This window comes from Lytechinus pictus, chromosome 6 (assembly GCF_037042905.1).
Source record: "Lytechinus pictus isolate F3 Inbred chromosome 6, Lp3.0, whole genome shotgun sequence".
Classification (NCBI taxonomy): domain Eukaryota; kingdom Metazoa; phylum Echinodermata; class Echinoidea; order Temnopleuroida; family Toxopneustidae; genus Lytechinus; species Lytechinus pictus.
Window position 1 is genome coordinate 25,466,115 of NC_087250.1, and position 14,383 is coordinate 25,480,497.

The 14,383-nt window shown below is 36.7% G+C and overlaps 1 protein-coding gene across 1 annotated transcript in view; it reads left to right on the plus strand.

Moving 5' to 3' along the window:
* Positions 1-12,678: 12,678 nt before the first annotated feature.
* LOC129263960 (uncharacterized) overlaps positions 12,679-14,383 on the plus strand; it is a 39,910-nt gene continuing 38,205 nt past the window's right edge. The window contains exon 1 of the mRNA XM_064101276.1: positions 12,679-12,992. The gene's annotated coding sequence lies outside the window, so the exon portion shown is untranslated. The remainder of the gene's footprint in view (positions 12,993-14,383) is intronic.

The following is a 14,383-nucleotide window of genomic DNA, read 5'->3' on the forward strand; positions in this document are numbered from 1 at the left end:
GGGGAAAGAAGAGAAAAAAAGAGAGGAAGAGGGAAAAAGGAAGAAAAGAAAGGAGACAGGAAAAGGGGAAAAGAAAAGAAGAAGAAAAAAAGAGAAATGAAAAGAAGTACAAAGAGAGAGGAAGATGGGAAGAAAGAGAAAAAAAGAGAGAGAGGGGGAAAGAGGTGAAAAGAAAAGAAGAAAGAAGAAAAACGAGAAAAGAGAGAGGAAAAGAGGGAAAGAAAAGAAAAAAAGAGAGAAGAAAGATGGAAAATGAAGAGAAGAAGAGAGAGAGATTGAGGAGGAAGGAAAAGAAGAGAAGAATAAAAAGAGAGAGGAAGAGGGAGAAAAGAAAGAGAGAAGGAAAAGAGAAGGGAAGGGGAATGAGGAAATGAGAAAGAAAAGGAGATGGGGGGGGGGGGGAGAGGGCGATGTCGAACTAGGCGGCGCCAAAATGACTGTCGAACTACGGGGCGCCGAATTGATATTTGAACAAGGGGGGGGGGGGAGGCGAATTAATTTTCGATGATGTTTGAACTGGGAGGGGGGGGGGGCGCCAAATTGATGTTCGAACTAGGGAAGCGCCGAATTGATGTTCAATGTACATAGGCCGATCCAGGGGTCAAAGTTATTGCCCCCAAACTGTCCCTTTTCAGAAAAAAAAACGCGAAAAGTTTTAGGAAGAGGAATACAAGATAATCATCATTTTTATATGATGACAAAATGTCCTTAGGCCTCGCTATTCCCGCTCGCATCATTTATTTAGTGCTTTCCACGTCCATTTCACAATTTCCTTATATTTACTGTGCTGTAAATGGTGCTTTGAGTTGACCCATTTCATATCAGAATTCCAAATATTATTTTCAGTTAGCGCTCCGCTCGCATTGATTTTCATGATGAAAAACGAAATGTATTCGGAATGCCCAGCACGCATGTTTATTGAGATACGAAGCTTTATCTTATTCAAAACGAGCTAGAATTATCCAGTTTTAGATAACTGGATATCAAAAAATTTCTGCTCGCACTTTGCGCTCGCATTATTAATGACAATGTAGGAAGATACCAAAAATTACCCATCCTTATTCATGATTGACAAAACATGAATCGTGTGTCCCGTTGGTGGTTTGAAATCTCATCTTTTTAGGTTGGAATATAAAAATTGTCCAGCTCGCGCTTCGCGCTCGCATTATTGAATCGTTGAAATATGCATCGTCTTTATGGCTAACTGCAGAACGTCCTTAACAGGTCCCTTTGACCAGGCCAGAACGCATATTAAACATTTCTGCTCGCGCTTCGCGCTCGTGATAATTATAAATACCTTTCATTTATCTTTCGTCTTGTTTTATAGTGTTTCATTGATCTGTCAACAATACTTTGATTATCACTTTCGCTTGTATTTATTTATGTTTTCATTTTTATTGCCTCTTTGTTTGTACCTGATCATGATATCAACTTGTATTTTTAATGAATTACATACGCATCTTGTTCAGGCTCACAAATATTGCCTAGAATGTTCAACTTTCGGAACAAAATACATAAAATTTCATTTTTTTGTAGCTCGCATAGGGCTTATGAGACTATTACACATTTATGCTGTTTATAAAGTAAAGCAAGGAAATGACTGTTAGGACATGGGCCTTTTGCCCCCCCCCCCCCCAAAAAAAAAAATAATGATAATAATAATAATTAAAAAGAAAAAAAATCACGACGAAGAAAAAAAGAGAGAAAAGGAAAGGGATTAGGGTGAAATATAATAATATTTGTATATTTTTTAAATGTTATGTCAAAATCTATCACAAACTTGATTTTTGTAATAAAATTGTCAGCATATTTGCTTGCTCGATTCGCTCACTGACAGCTTCTTATTAATTTTATGCGATACTCCATATCGAGCCCCCTAAAAAATGTTGGCTCATTAAGGCACTGGGACAACCCCTTCAAAGAAAAAAAATCAACTTCGAGCGGCCGATCGGGGAAAATATGGGTGAAAAATCGCTTCCCCCTCCTCCCTTATGGCGGAAGCTGGGTTCGCCCCTGACTCAGGCTTTCAGGATAAAATAAATGAAAAAAAAAAAAAAAAATCAGATCAAGGCTATTCTAAAACAACTAGTAAAGAAACTACAGCACTCGTTCAAACAATATTCTCGTGGGAACTTCTCTAGTGAGAAGTTAAACCAAATCAAAACCCCCCAAAATCGCTCGCGCTTCGCGCTCACATTGATGTTGCATTATATATTCATGGATTTTTTTGGTCAAGAACACTTTAAAAAAGTGGTCTTTAATTGCCTATAAAAATGTGATTATTAGATGATTCAAAATGCATTTAAGACACTTAAGTTAGTCTGGCCGGGAGGGAGGGGCTCCATTTTTTGAAAAGTACACATGGGCGCCAAAAAATCAGGAAAATTTGGGCCCCCACGAAATCCTGGATCTGCGCCTGGGTAAATTTAGGGGGGGGGGGGGTAACAGTCCCCGACGATAAAAAATATGGGAATAATGTTTTCCTTGAAGTAGCTGTCAGGGGGGGGGGGGCGATTGTCCTTTGGGTCATCGTAACAGAACCCCATGGACTCGTATCATTGGCCTTTTGACCTCTCTATGATATTTGATCTTACTATATCCTGATCATAATTTTACACACACCGTGGACTATCGGACCCGCGGACTATCGGACCCGCGTTCTATCGGACCCGCGGACTAACGGACCCGCGGACTATCGGACCCGCGGACTATCGGGCTGTAACCGACAAATCAGTATTTAGATCTTTAAAAGAAGTAAGAGTTTTCTTAATTTTCATATTTCACAGATTGTATAATTATGTTTTCTTTCAGCTACCAAGTTTTATTCATGATTGAAGTCGCATGTACCACATTCATCAATTTATTTGATTTCTTTGTGCATTCTTATAACTGAACACATCAGTGAGTACTTTTGAGCGTGAGAGAACACAGTGAAATGAAACAATTTTTTTAATTAAATGGCACAAATAAAAATATAAAACCCAACGCACTATATTTGCAATGTCTTGGATTTCTTTTCCCGGGTATTTGTGAAAAAGAGAAGAGAAGAGGGCTGAAGAGAGAGGAGGTGATTAATTGGCAAAATTAACTTTAGTTCATCAAATTTTAACAAGTACATTTTTAGAATTTAAATAAAAATATAACTCAAAATTCAACAACGATTATTTTTTGAAACAAGTATGATCACATAATTATACAATTATTTAACGATTGAGAATAAAAAAATATAAAATGATAATTGACGGAAACGCAACTTGCATTTGCACAGATAAAAATGCAGTAGAATCTGAAATGATTAGATGGAAAAAGAAAATGCGTTTTCGTAAAACGAGAGAAATTCCAACGGTGGTCATGGAACCCTTGTGATTTTTGCATTCGATTCACAAATGTACCTTTTAGTGGTCGGCTGCATACTGTGCGAGCGTCTTGCTCTGTCATGTCTGTTGTTAGTGGCAATTTCCAATTTTTTTTACGTTACGTGATGATTCGAATTGTGCCTGTAGCATTTCACCAAATTGTTTGATCACATAACCCAACAACATGTGTATTGGGGGGATTATTTTTTCTTCTACTTCTTAGCAAATGTTTGCAAAACATGATAGCGCACCGTTACCAGATTACCTGAGTAAACTTTGCAAATGTTAGAACGACATTTTGCTGATGTTTCAAGTTAATATTTTGAAAATATTTCAAGTCATTTCTGACACCATATGTTTTGATATAATTGTAACATTTTAAACGTAAAGTTGTTAATGTTTTTTTTTTAATGTTATTTGTTGACAAAACGTTATAATTGATATATTAGTAATGTTTCAAGTTAATGTGCTGAATGCGGTTTCGATCATTTCTAGAACCATTTATATCAAATTTATTGTAAAATGTTATTTGAATAATCTTTATGAAATGTCGGAATGACATCGTTTTGGTGTTATAAGTTAATGATTTAGTATATGTTTTCTAAAACTTAATGGGTTTCAAGGTAAACACCTACACAACTCATCCCATAAATTATATTATCCCATCTTAACCTTCAATCCTATCATGTTATATCCTATATTTTATATATATATATATATTTCTTTAAATGTTCTATAACTATGATTAACTATGATAACTTGATTCTAAATCTATATTTCATAACTTCATAATAGAAATCAAATCTGAATTATATTTCTGACCTTTTTGTTGTATGATTTGAAGTTTAAAAAAACTTTCCCCCAATTCACAATTATCTGAATCCCATGCTAGTACTATTATCTACTGAAATCTCACTTATGCATGACTCAATCAACCAACTGTTTCTCATTTATATATGAATTTTTTTTTAAAAGTGTACAATCAATCTTCAAATGTAAATAATATACAATGTTAACTTTGCACAAATAGTCTTCGGACTACAGCATTGTATTCTGTTCTATATCTAATAAACCGAATTGATTTGATTTGATTTAATTTGATTTGATCCACTAAATCACGTCGTTGATTCTAAGAGGAGTTTGCGTTACTTGACTGGTTAATATCACACTGATGATTATTTAATATATCATACACGATATCAATCTACTTACTATTGCGTTTTGTTTTATTTGCTACTTTCTAATTGCCTTTTCTTTTTTTCTCTCTCTCTCTCTCTCTTTATGTTCCAATAATTTGTGTTGCAATATGGTAAATCATTTGTAAATATTGTGATACCAGATAATTAAAAAAGGGTGTTAGTAAGAACTATTTTCTTTTAACTGCCATCGGCGCCTGCATGCTCTCATAATAATACCGTAAGGAAGGAAGTGGGTGACGGTGTGAAGGACTGATAAAATAATTGGAACAATATCAGGATACTGACCGCATTCCCAGAGATTTTCCAAAAAACATATACATTTCTAAATGTTTTTCAAAGTTTTGATAGTGAAACAAGGATATGAACTCGTCAATAACAGCAAAAGGGAATAGATGTGGCTCTTTTCTTCATAGAGCATTATCATTAAATAAAGGCAAGTACTTGGAAAACCACTTGTTATTTCACCGAAACATACCGTAGGATAGTTAGATGTAGCATAATAATGGTATATATATTTTTTTTTTACAAGCTCCCCTTTTTAACTCTTCAGTCATGAATTATCTAGTAAGGAAATATCACTATGATATCCAACAAAAGACGTATCGTCTGCAAATAATGTGATATTATGAAAGTTAGAGAAAGAATCTTTGACAAAGTTTATGTAAATGAGGAATTGAAGGTATTCACGTCGATAAAAGACAATTTGCATGACTAATGAACATTTGGAAATATCATTAAGAATTGATATCGTATTAGTCAGCAACAAAGTAAAACGTCAATATTTGAAGAGCTCACTTGCAAAAGGATTAGGTCCATTTTTCATCAAATTTGATTGTTTTGTCTCAATGTATAGATTTTTAGTAGCTCTATAAGATGATACCAAAGTCAAGTTGAAAATACCTGAAATTCCCATTAAAAAGTGATCTAAAATGGCAAAGAAATATCACTTTTTTTTCAAAAGGGGTTAGGTCCATTTTAGTTAAGTTGCAAAAGGGGTTAGATTTTTTTTGGAAAATAATAGTTACAAAAATATGAAGACAGGTTGATTTCTTTTATACCCAATTTTATGTTCTCATGATAGGGTATCACGAAAATTAAGTTTCGCATAAGAATATTGCAATATGGGAGAACAAAAAAAGGATTTTCTTGGAGTGGACCTAACCCCTTTTGCAAACAAACTACTCTGAAGTGCTCATTTGTCAAAAGGGGTTAGGTCCATTGTTCATAAATATCTATTGTTTTCTGTCTCAAGTCCTCTGATTTTTTTTAGTCGTTCTGATGAAAACAACGAAAATTTGAAATTCACATGAAAACGTGAATAAAAGTGGCAAAGAAAAATCACCTTCTTAATCAAAATAGATTAGATTCATTTCAGTTTAGTTTCAAAAGGGGTTAGGTCCACAATGATAATTTTTAAAAGAATATATAGAAAAAAATTGAAGATAGATAGATAGGTAGATTTCTTTTATACCCAATTTTATGTTCACATGATAGGGTAGTACATCACGACAATTTAGTTTCTCATAAGAGTATTGCAGTAAGTGAGATTAAAAAACATGGTTTTTCTCAGAATGGTAAAAAGTGGACCTAACCCCTTTTGCAACTAAACTCTTCATTTATCAAACTGATATCAGACCAAGAGTCAGCAATGACCATAACATCGCCACTATCACCATCAAGACTGAAGGGACGAATAAAGGTCCGGTCGATGGAAATTGAATTTTATTGACATAGTATGATTACTGTTAAAACGAGGGGAAAAAAGAGAGACGATCTAGTCAAACGAGCAAATTATGGAAAACTAAACAAAAAATATATATATAAAATTAGGAAAGATAAATAAAGTAAAATAAAAAAGTTGTTTGTGTTAAATATGATTCTTGATGAACTTGAAATGACTGATTTCAATCTGCTAACATAAAGCTTATTATTAAACAGATATGGTATCATTATAATAACAGAGATTCGAAACCAGTTTGTCTTTTACTCAGATTTCCGTCAACAGGAAATAGATCGCAGTGGTACTGCATATGTGTGACCTGACAGGAATTTATTCCTTGAAACACAGAAGCGCAAGTCACAGTTGCTCGACTAAATAGGCTGCATTTTATTGTAGAGCGTTTAGACAAGGCCACCCTAAAAAAATTTTAATTTTAATAAAAACAAGAGAAAAATCCAACAAACATAACACTGAACATATCATTAAAACTGGATGTAAATTATGACATACCAAAGTTTCGCTTAATTTCACAAAACCTTTATATGCACATCCTGGTCGGTATCATGATGCAAAGAAGGAGTCTGATGATGTCATCCACTCACTATTTTTTTGTATTTTATTACATGAAATATTCTAATTTTCTCCCCATTGCCAAGTGAAAAAATGATTACTCCCTCCCTGAACATGTGGAATAAGCATTGTCACAAGTCAAGTTCCTAAATTGTCATTTTTCAAAAAATATATAAAGAATGAAAAAAAAAATGTTTATTTTTCAAAGAGGGTGCATCGTGGTCTGCTGTGCAGGGAGCTGGGAGCAAAGTTTTAAGAGGGGTCCCTCGTAGTATGCTGTGCATAGCACTGGGAAAGATTTTTTTACGTGTGTGTGCCGTGTCGTATGTTGTGCAGGCGCTGGGAATAAATTCTTAACAGGGCGTGCCTCGTAGTCTGCTCTGCAGTGGCGTACCGTGGGTCATGGTACGAGGGTAGTCTACAACTGTAGACCCACATCTGCAGTGTGTGTATCACAGCTGATTCAAGGAGTCTGCATAGCAGACTAGGTCTACTGGAGCTGCAGATGTGTGTCTGAAATGGCTCGCTTCGCTCGACCTTTCAGGCTGGTTTTGCAGATCCCACTTCACGAGCCATTCAGAGTCTGCATAGCAGACTAGTACTAGGGGGGGGGGGGGGCAGCAGCCAAAAATTTGAGTCACCAAGTGAGCGCGCGAAGTGCGCTCTGTTCGCAGGTATACTGACCTAGTAGAGACATTTTTTAAGGACACTGCCATTAAACGGATATGTATCTCACTGATCAAATAATGTGAGCGCGAAACACGAGCTGAACATTTTTGATATTCAGACCTAAAAAAGGATATTATAAGCAAAGTTTTGTTATCATGAATCGTACCTGTCTCGCTAGATAAACAATACGAGTGCTAAGCGCAAGCTGAAATTTTTGTTAATTGACCCCAAACAGGGACATTTTAAGGACTATATTTAAGGAATCAATCAAGAGTATGCATATCTCACCATAGTCATCTAATGCAAGTGCCAAGCGCTTACTGATTTTGTTAGAATTACATCTAAACACGGGAAGTACTTGTAGTCATTGTAATCAAGATCAACATACACATCTCACTAATGAAATATTGCGAGCGCGAAGTGCGAGCTGAAAATTCATTTGTTAGGAATTCACGAAGAATATTCGTTTTCACTAATCAACTGATGGTCATTGTAATCATGATTATCATACACATCTCGCTAATCAAATATTGTGAGAGTGAAGCGCGAACTGAACATTTAGGAAATTCAGAAGGGCATTCATTCATGGCTTGTTTGTAATAATTTACTAAGACCATACGTATTTTACTAGCCAAATTAATGATGCGAGCGCGAAGGGCGAGCTGAAAATATTAGATATTCCAGATCAGAAAAAAGGACATTTTAAGAACTGATTTTAGGAATTCATTAAGAGCACTGAGACATGTCTCACTAATCCACTAATGCGAACGTAAACACGGACAGAAAATGTTTTAAGACCTTGAAATGGGCCAATCACTTTAAGTAGTCATGAAAAAGAAGCATATCTCACTACATAAAGCAATAAAAACTCGAAGTGCAAGGAAATATCTTTGGTGTATATTGACTAGATTTGACAACGTCAGGTCTCTCAAATATACTTAAAATCTATAGTGTTCCGAATAAATGTTTGCCTATTATATCTAGTTGAACAGACATTGCGAGCACTAGGAACAATGAAGACATAGGCCCTGAGCAAATTATGTTACATAAAGTTATGAAAAAAATGTTTCAAATGTATTAAATATACAGTATAACATTATTATTATATACATTTCTCTTCCTTTCTCCCTCTCTTTATCCATTTCCCGGTTTTTTTTTTTGCCAGCCGATGGGGGGGGGGGGCACGAGCCCCCATGCCCCCCCCCCGTAGTTACGCCACTGCTGCTGTGCATGGACATGGGAACGTTTTTTTTTTTTTTTACAGGGTGCCTCGTAGTCTGCTATGGAGTGTCCTGGAAACAAATTCACAACAACGAGTGCCTCGCAGTCTGTTGTGCAAGGCCCTGGGAACGAATTCTTAAAGGACAAGTCCAGCCCAACAAAAACTTAATTTGAATAAAAAGAGAAAATTTCAACAAGCATAACACTGAAAATTTCATCAAAATCGGATGTAAAATAAGAAAGTTATAACATCTTAAAATTTCGCTTCATTTCACAAAACAGTTATATGCACATCTCGGTCGGTATGCAAATGAGGGAACTGATGGCATCACTCACTCACTATTTCTTTTGTATTTTATTATATGAGATATGAAATATTTTTATTTTATCGTGATTGTCATGTGAAATGCAGTTTCATTCCTCCCTGAACACGTGGAATTCCATTATTTTACCATTTTGTGCTTCAGGCAAGGAGGTCCTAATCATCAAATTCGTAAAAGTTGAAATATTGTATTATTCAAACAATAAAAAACAAAAGAAATAGTGAGCGAGTGAGTGACATCATCGACTCTCTCATTTGGATATATCTGGCTCGTTCATATAACTATTTTGTTGAAAATAAGCGAAACTTTGAAATGTCATAACTTTCTTACTTTACATCCGATTTTGATGAAATTTTCGGCATTGTGCTTGTTTGATTTTTCTCTATTGATTCAAATCATCATTTTTCTAAGGTGGACTTGACCTTTAACAACGCATGCCTCGTAGTCTGTTGTGCAAGGCCCTGGGAACGAATTCGTAACAGAAAGTGTCTCGTAGTCTGCTGTCCAGTGCTCTGGTAACTATTTTTTTTAAAGAGGGATCCCTCGTAATCCGCTGTGCAGGGCCTTTGGAGCGATTTTTTTTCATCAGTGTGTCTCGTAGTCTGCTGTGCATGACTTAGGGTGTGTTTATGCTTCCATTGCGAGGACAGAATCAGCGTTTTCAAACGCCGATTCAAAACGCCAATCGTGATTTTTAATCACGGTGAATCAATTAAGGAGGTACAAAAGTATTTGCAAGATGATTTTGATTCAATAAGTAAATGGCTAGACTTAAATAATATGCATTTACACCCGCAAAAAACAAAAGCCATGGTATTTGGTCAAAAGAAAAAGTTGAGGGGTGCTCATTTGTCAGTGAAATTCAGGAACATACAATTAGAAAATGTAAAAAAGATTAAATACTTAGGTGTCATGCTCGATCCGGGCTTGACTTGGTGCGAACATATTACTAATATCGTTTGTAAAATATCTCGGGCAATAGGTTGTGTAAGGCGGATTAAGCACTTACTGTCCTTTAATATCATGAAGAAGCTGTACTTTTCTATGATTTTACCTTACATTGATTACTGTATTACATCTTGGGGAAGCAGTGCAAAAATACATTTAGATAAGATACAAAAATTTCAAAATAAATATGCCAGAATGCTTTTGAAAAAAGATTATAATACATCACAAATTTCTTTGTTGCAGTCACTGAAGTGGCAATCAGTAGATCAGCGTATAAAATATCAGTATTGTGTTCTTGTATATAAAATAGTGAATGATTTAGTTCCAAATTATTTAAAACCTTTAGTATGTAAACGGCCCGTGAAATACAGGACACGGTTTTCTTTACGATGCCCCCTTCAGCTTCCCAAAGCTAGAATTGAACATAAAAGAAAATCTTTCGCATATGTCGGACCCAAATTATTTAATGCACTTCCTTCAAATTTACAAGTTTGTACCTCCTTGTTAGTTTTTAAAAAATTATGCAAAGCCTTTCATACGAATTGATAAAGAGCGAATTGATATTCCATTGATTTACAATGCTATGTATGTTTAAATTGCCACTTCCCACTCTATATTTTGGTGTTAATTGTTTCTGATGTTAGATATTTTGTATTTTGTATTTTTGATGTTGTTTGTTGTTGTTGTTGTTGTTCATAGTTATCTTGACATGTATTTTAAACTGCAGGGCGCCTTTGTAAAGCAGTTTTAAGAACTGAACAGGCCTACCCTGCAGTATAAAATAAATAAAACAAAATAAAATAAAATATATAAACGTGGTTCTGGGAGTGCTGTTTATGCTTAACTTTTCAGAGGCGAAATTACGATCTCCAGCTGACTTTGCATCGTAATTTTCGTTGATCAGGAAAGCGAGGTCACATTGGGCGCGCCTTTTTTCGAAATTTTTCCGAGTGTTGTTATGAAGAACGTACGTCAACTGTAATATAAACATCAAACAACTTCGTATATTTTAGTCATTGCATGGAGCTTCTTGATATAGCCATATAATTTCTACCATGGTGAAGATAATAGTAGGGAAAAATAAAGAATATTTAGTCTACAAAATAATAAAATATATATTTGTTTATGCTACTGGGGGATCTGGCGATGTCTCCTCATTCTAACATTTGTTCCAGGGTTTTTTTGGGTGTAAATACCTCAATGTTCATCGGGATGACAAATTGGAAGAGCAATACTATAGTAATAGTACTACATATGCAAAACAAGGGAGATGAGAAGTAATTCGTGGAGGTAACATGCGACCATGGAGCAATTCGACTGTATTTGCCCGCGGATTTTCATCTCACCGGAAGCATGTACCAAAATTACGTCATTTAAACACGTTTACGATCGTGGTTCTGTTTATACCTCAATGTTCATCGGGATGACAAATTGGAAGAGCAATACTATAGTAATAGTACTACATATGCAAAACAAGGGAGATGAGAAGTAATTCGTGGAGGTAACATGCGACCATGGAGCAATTCGACTGTATTTGCCCGCGGATTTTCATCTCACCGGAAGCATGTACCAAAATTACGTCATTTAAACACGTTTACGATCGTGGTTCTGTTTATACTTCCCCAGAAAGCCTGATTCTGGTCAAACGACGTTTACAAACGCACCTTTTTGTGAGTTTACGATCGGCGTTTTGAAACAGCGTTTAAATGAAAGTAAGCATGGACGCAACCGTGTTTTGGACTAATCACGTTTGGAAACGCTGATTCTGGCCTGAAAAGTGGAAGCATAAACACGGCCTAAGGGTACAATCGTTTCAACAGTGTGTTCCTCGTAGTCTGCTTAGCAGGGCCTTGGGTATACTTTTTTTAAACAGGGAATGCTGTTTAAATTTTGACAATCCGCCCAAAAAAAGTTTCAAAAATTGAATGTCGCTTGGTTCACCAGAAAATGGCCAACTGAAACAAGAAATAAAAAAAATTAATGATAATAATAATAATAACGATAATAATAAAAGTAAATGAGTAAACAAATAATAATAATAATTTACAAAATAGGTAAACAACAAAAAATGTGCCGCTACAAAACAAATATGATTTTGATTCAGTAAAACTATGACAAGCTAAATGAACAAAAGTGACTTTGGTATAATACACTACTGCTATCAAGAATACCTACTAGATTTCCAGGGGATACTGCCTATAGATACAACATGTAAGATAATCAGTATATCCTCCCAGGTAAATCTGGGCGGGGTGTGGGCATGCTGCTCTGCAAACCCTTCACGTGAGTTAATGGTCTGAATGTGCAGTCTATTAGGCTTTGTGTACTGAATGCCCGGTCACTCAGTAAAAAGTAATTATGCTCTAGTCTTTGCGGGAGACCCACTTGTTTGATCAAAGTTTTAGTCAGGTTTGGTACATGCAGACTACTCACCTCTTTGTTTCACCGGAAACTAAACAAGGCGTGAACTATTTAGAGCTTGACTTCGTGACTGCCATGAAAATCACCTTCAAAGTCATTTCCGAATACTGTTTTGCCCACGTCACCTACATATGGAAATTTCACGTAGTCTGTATCATCAAATCAGAGAAGAGGAGCACTGATCCCAAAGTAATCATAACTGTGATCTACAATCGGCATTATATCCTCAGGCAAAAAAAATTAAATGAGACGCAAAACTCGTGTTGCCTTCAACGGACACACCTTCAACTGTTTCGAATGTCTTTTCTTACACGACTAAGAATCTCATATTTTTGTAAATAATAAATATTATATTACCTAGACCTATATAATCGTGAAATGTATTGGACTATCTACTTATGAACTATTATAATCTACTTCAAGACATCGGCGGAATTTCAGAAGTCTTTTCGGACAAATATACGTCAAGATTCATGCATTGAGAGGGAGATGCACTATTCATGGCAGTCGGGAGACAGACGAGATTGAGCTTTTGTGTCCTTCCTTGTTAAGCAACAATTTACAAGTGAGTATGACTATTCAGAATAACAAGGTTTGTGAAAAGATGGGGTAAAGATAGATATAAATATGAAATAAGAATGAAACGATGAAGAGGCCGGGTAGGTGAAAAAAAATCTAAGCCTACCCTCCCTAAAAAATAGCCGACAAACAGTTGGAAATATGGTGTTTTTTCAATATACAGGATGGCTCAGTGGTACAGCGCCCGCCTTATGAATGGGAGGTCGTGGGTCCGATCCTCGGCCGAGCCATACCAAAGACTTATAAAAAAAATGAGACCCTCTCGGGGGGGGGGGGGGGGCACTCAGTATATAATGCAAAGTGGGTATGTAACGCGGAGGGGACCCCCATTTTTACACTCAAATTTCCGTTCCAAGGTATAGCATTTTTGTCTTATTGAGAACAAGAACCAAGAAAGCCGCTACAAATCATATAGCATTTTCTTCTCATCGAGAAAAAAAGAAGAAAAAAATCCGCTCCAAAGCTTCGCATATTTTCCGTTACGCCGTTCCGGTCGCATTGATGTGCTACAATGAGTCGCAATTTTGGGGTAAAGCGGCCGCAGAGCGCTGTCCGACCATCGCCTCTCTGCGCTAGCGCACCCGGCGCCCGTGCTGCCGGGCTAGCTGCATACACGTTCCATAGGGATGCATACCTACTCACACACAGGCGACCCGTTCCAAGGACCCCCGTTTTCACAAACATTTGTAGTTCCGAAGCCCGGCCGTTCCGAGTACCCTCCTTTTTTACAATTAGCCCGCTCCAGATTCCCCGTTATTTGTCTCGCCCGCGGCACATACCTACTACTTTTATGGTCGAGTGCCCCCCTGCCTTCGTGCTTCATTGGCGCTAAGCATTTGAATTGGAGGAGGGTAATAATAAAACAATATTGACTGGCCTCGGGGCGATACGACACATATCGCCCAAACTAGATTTATATCGCCCGAGTCGTAGACTGCGCGGTTCAAGGACACGTACAAAAACGCGTAGAATACCGGGATGTTAAAGATGTCACGGACGCAAAGAATTCATTGTCACACTTTGTCGGGAGCAAAGATTGATGATGTTATTGAATACTCTTCTTCAGTGCTTCGATCGAATATGCCGGATAGCGTGATCATTCATGAAGGAACCAACAACATTGAGAGTGATCACCCCTTGGAAATAGGTGCTAAGATGTCCTCATTGATCGACGAAATCATCAACATCGCTTCAACAGTGAAGGATATCACGTTATCTTCTATCATTCACCGGTACAATGAGACACAAGATGACTACTTAAAAGTTGAGAGCGCTTAACCGCCAGCTGAAACTTCTAGCCAATGAGAGGAAGGCTGACTACGTAGACAATGACAACGTTGATCCTTCGATGCATCTCGACGGTGATGGCGTTCACCT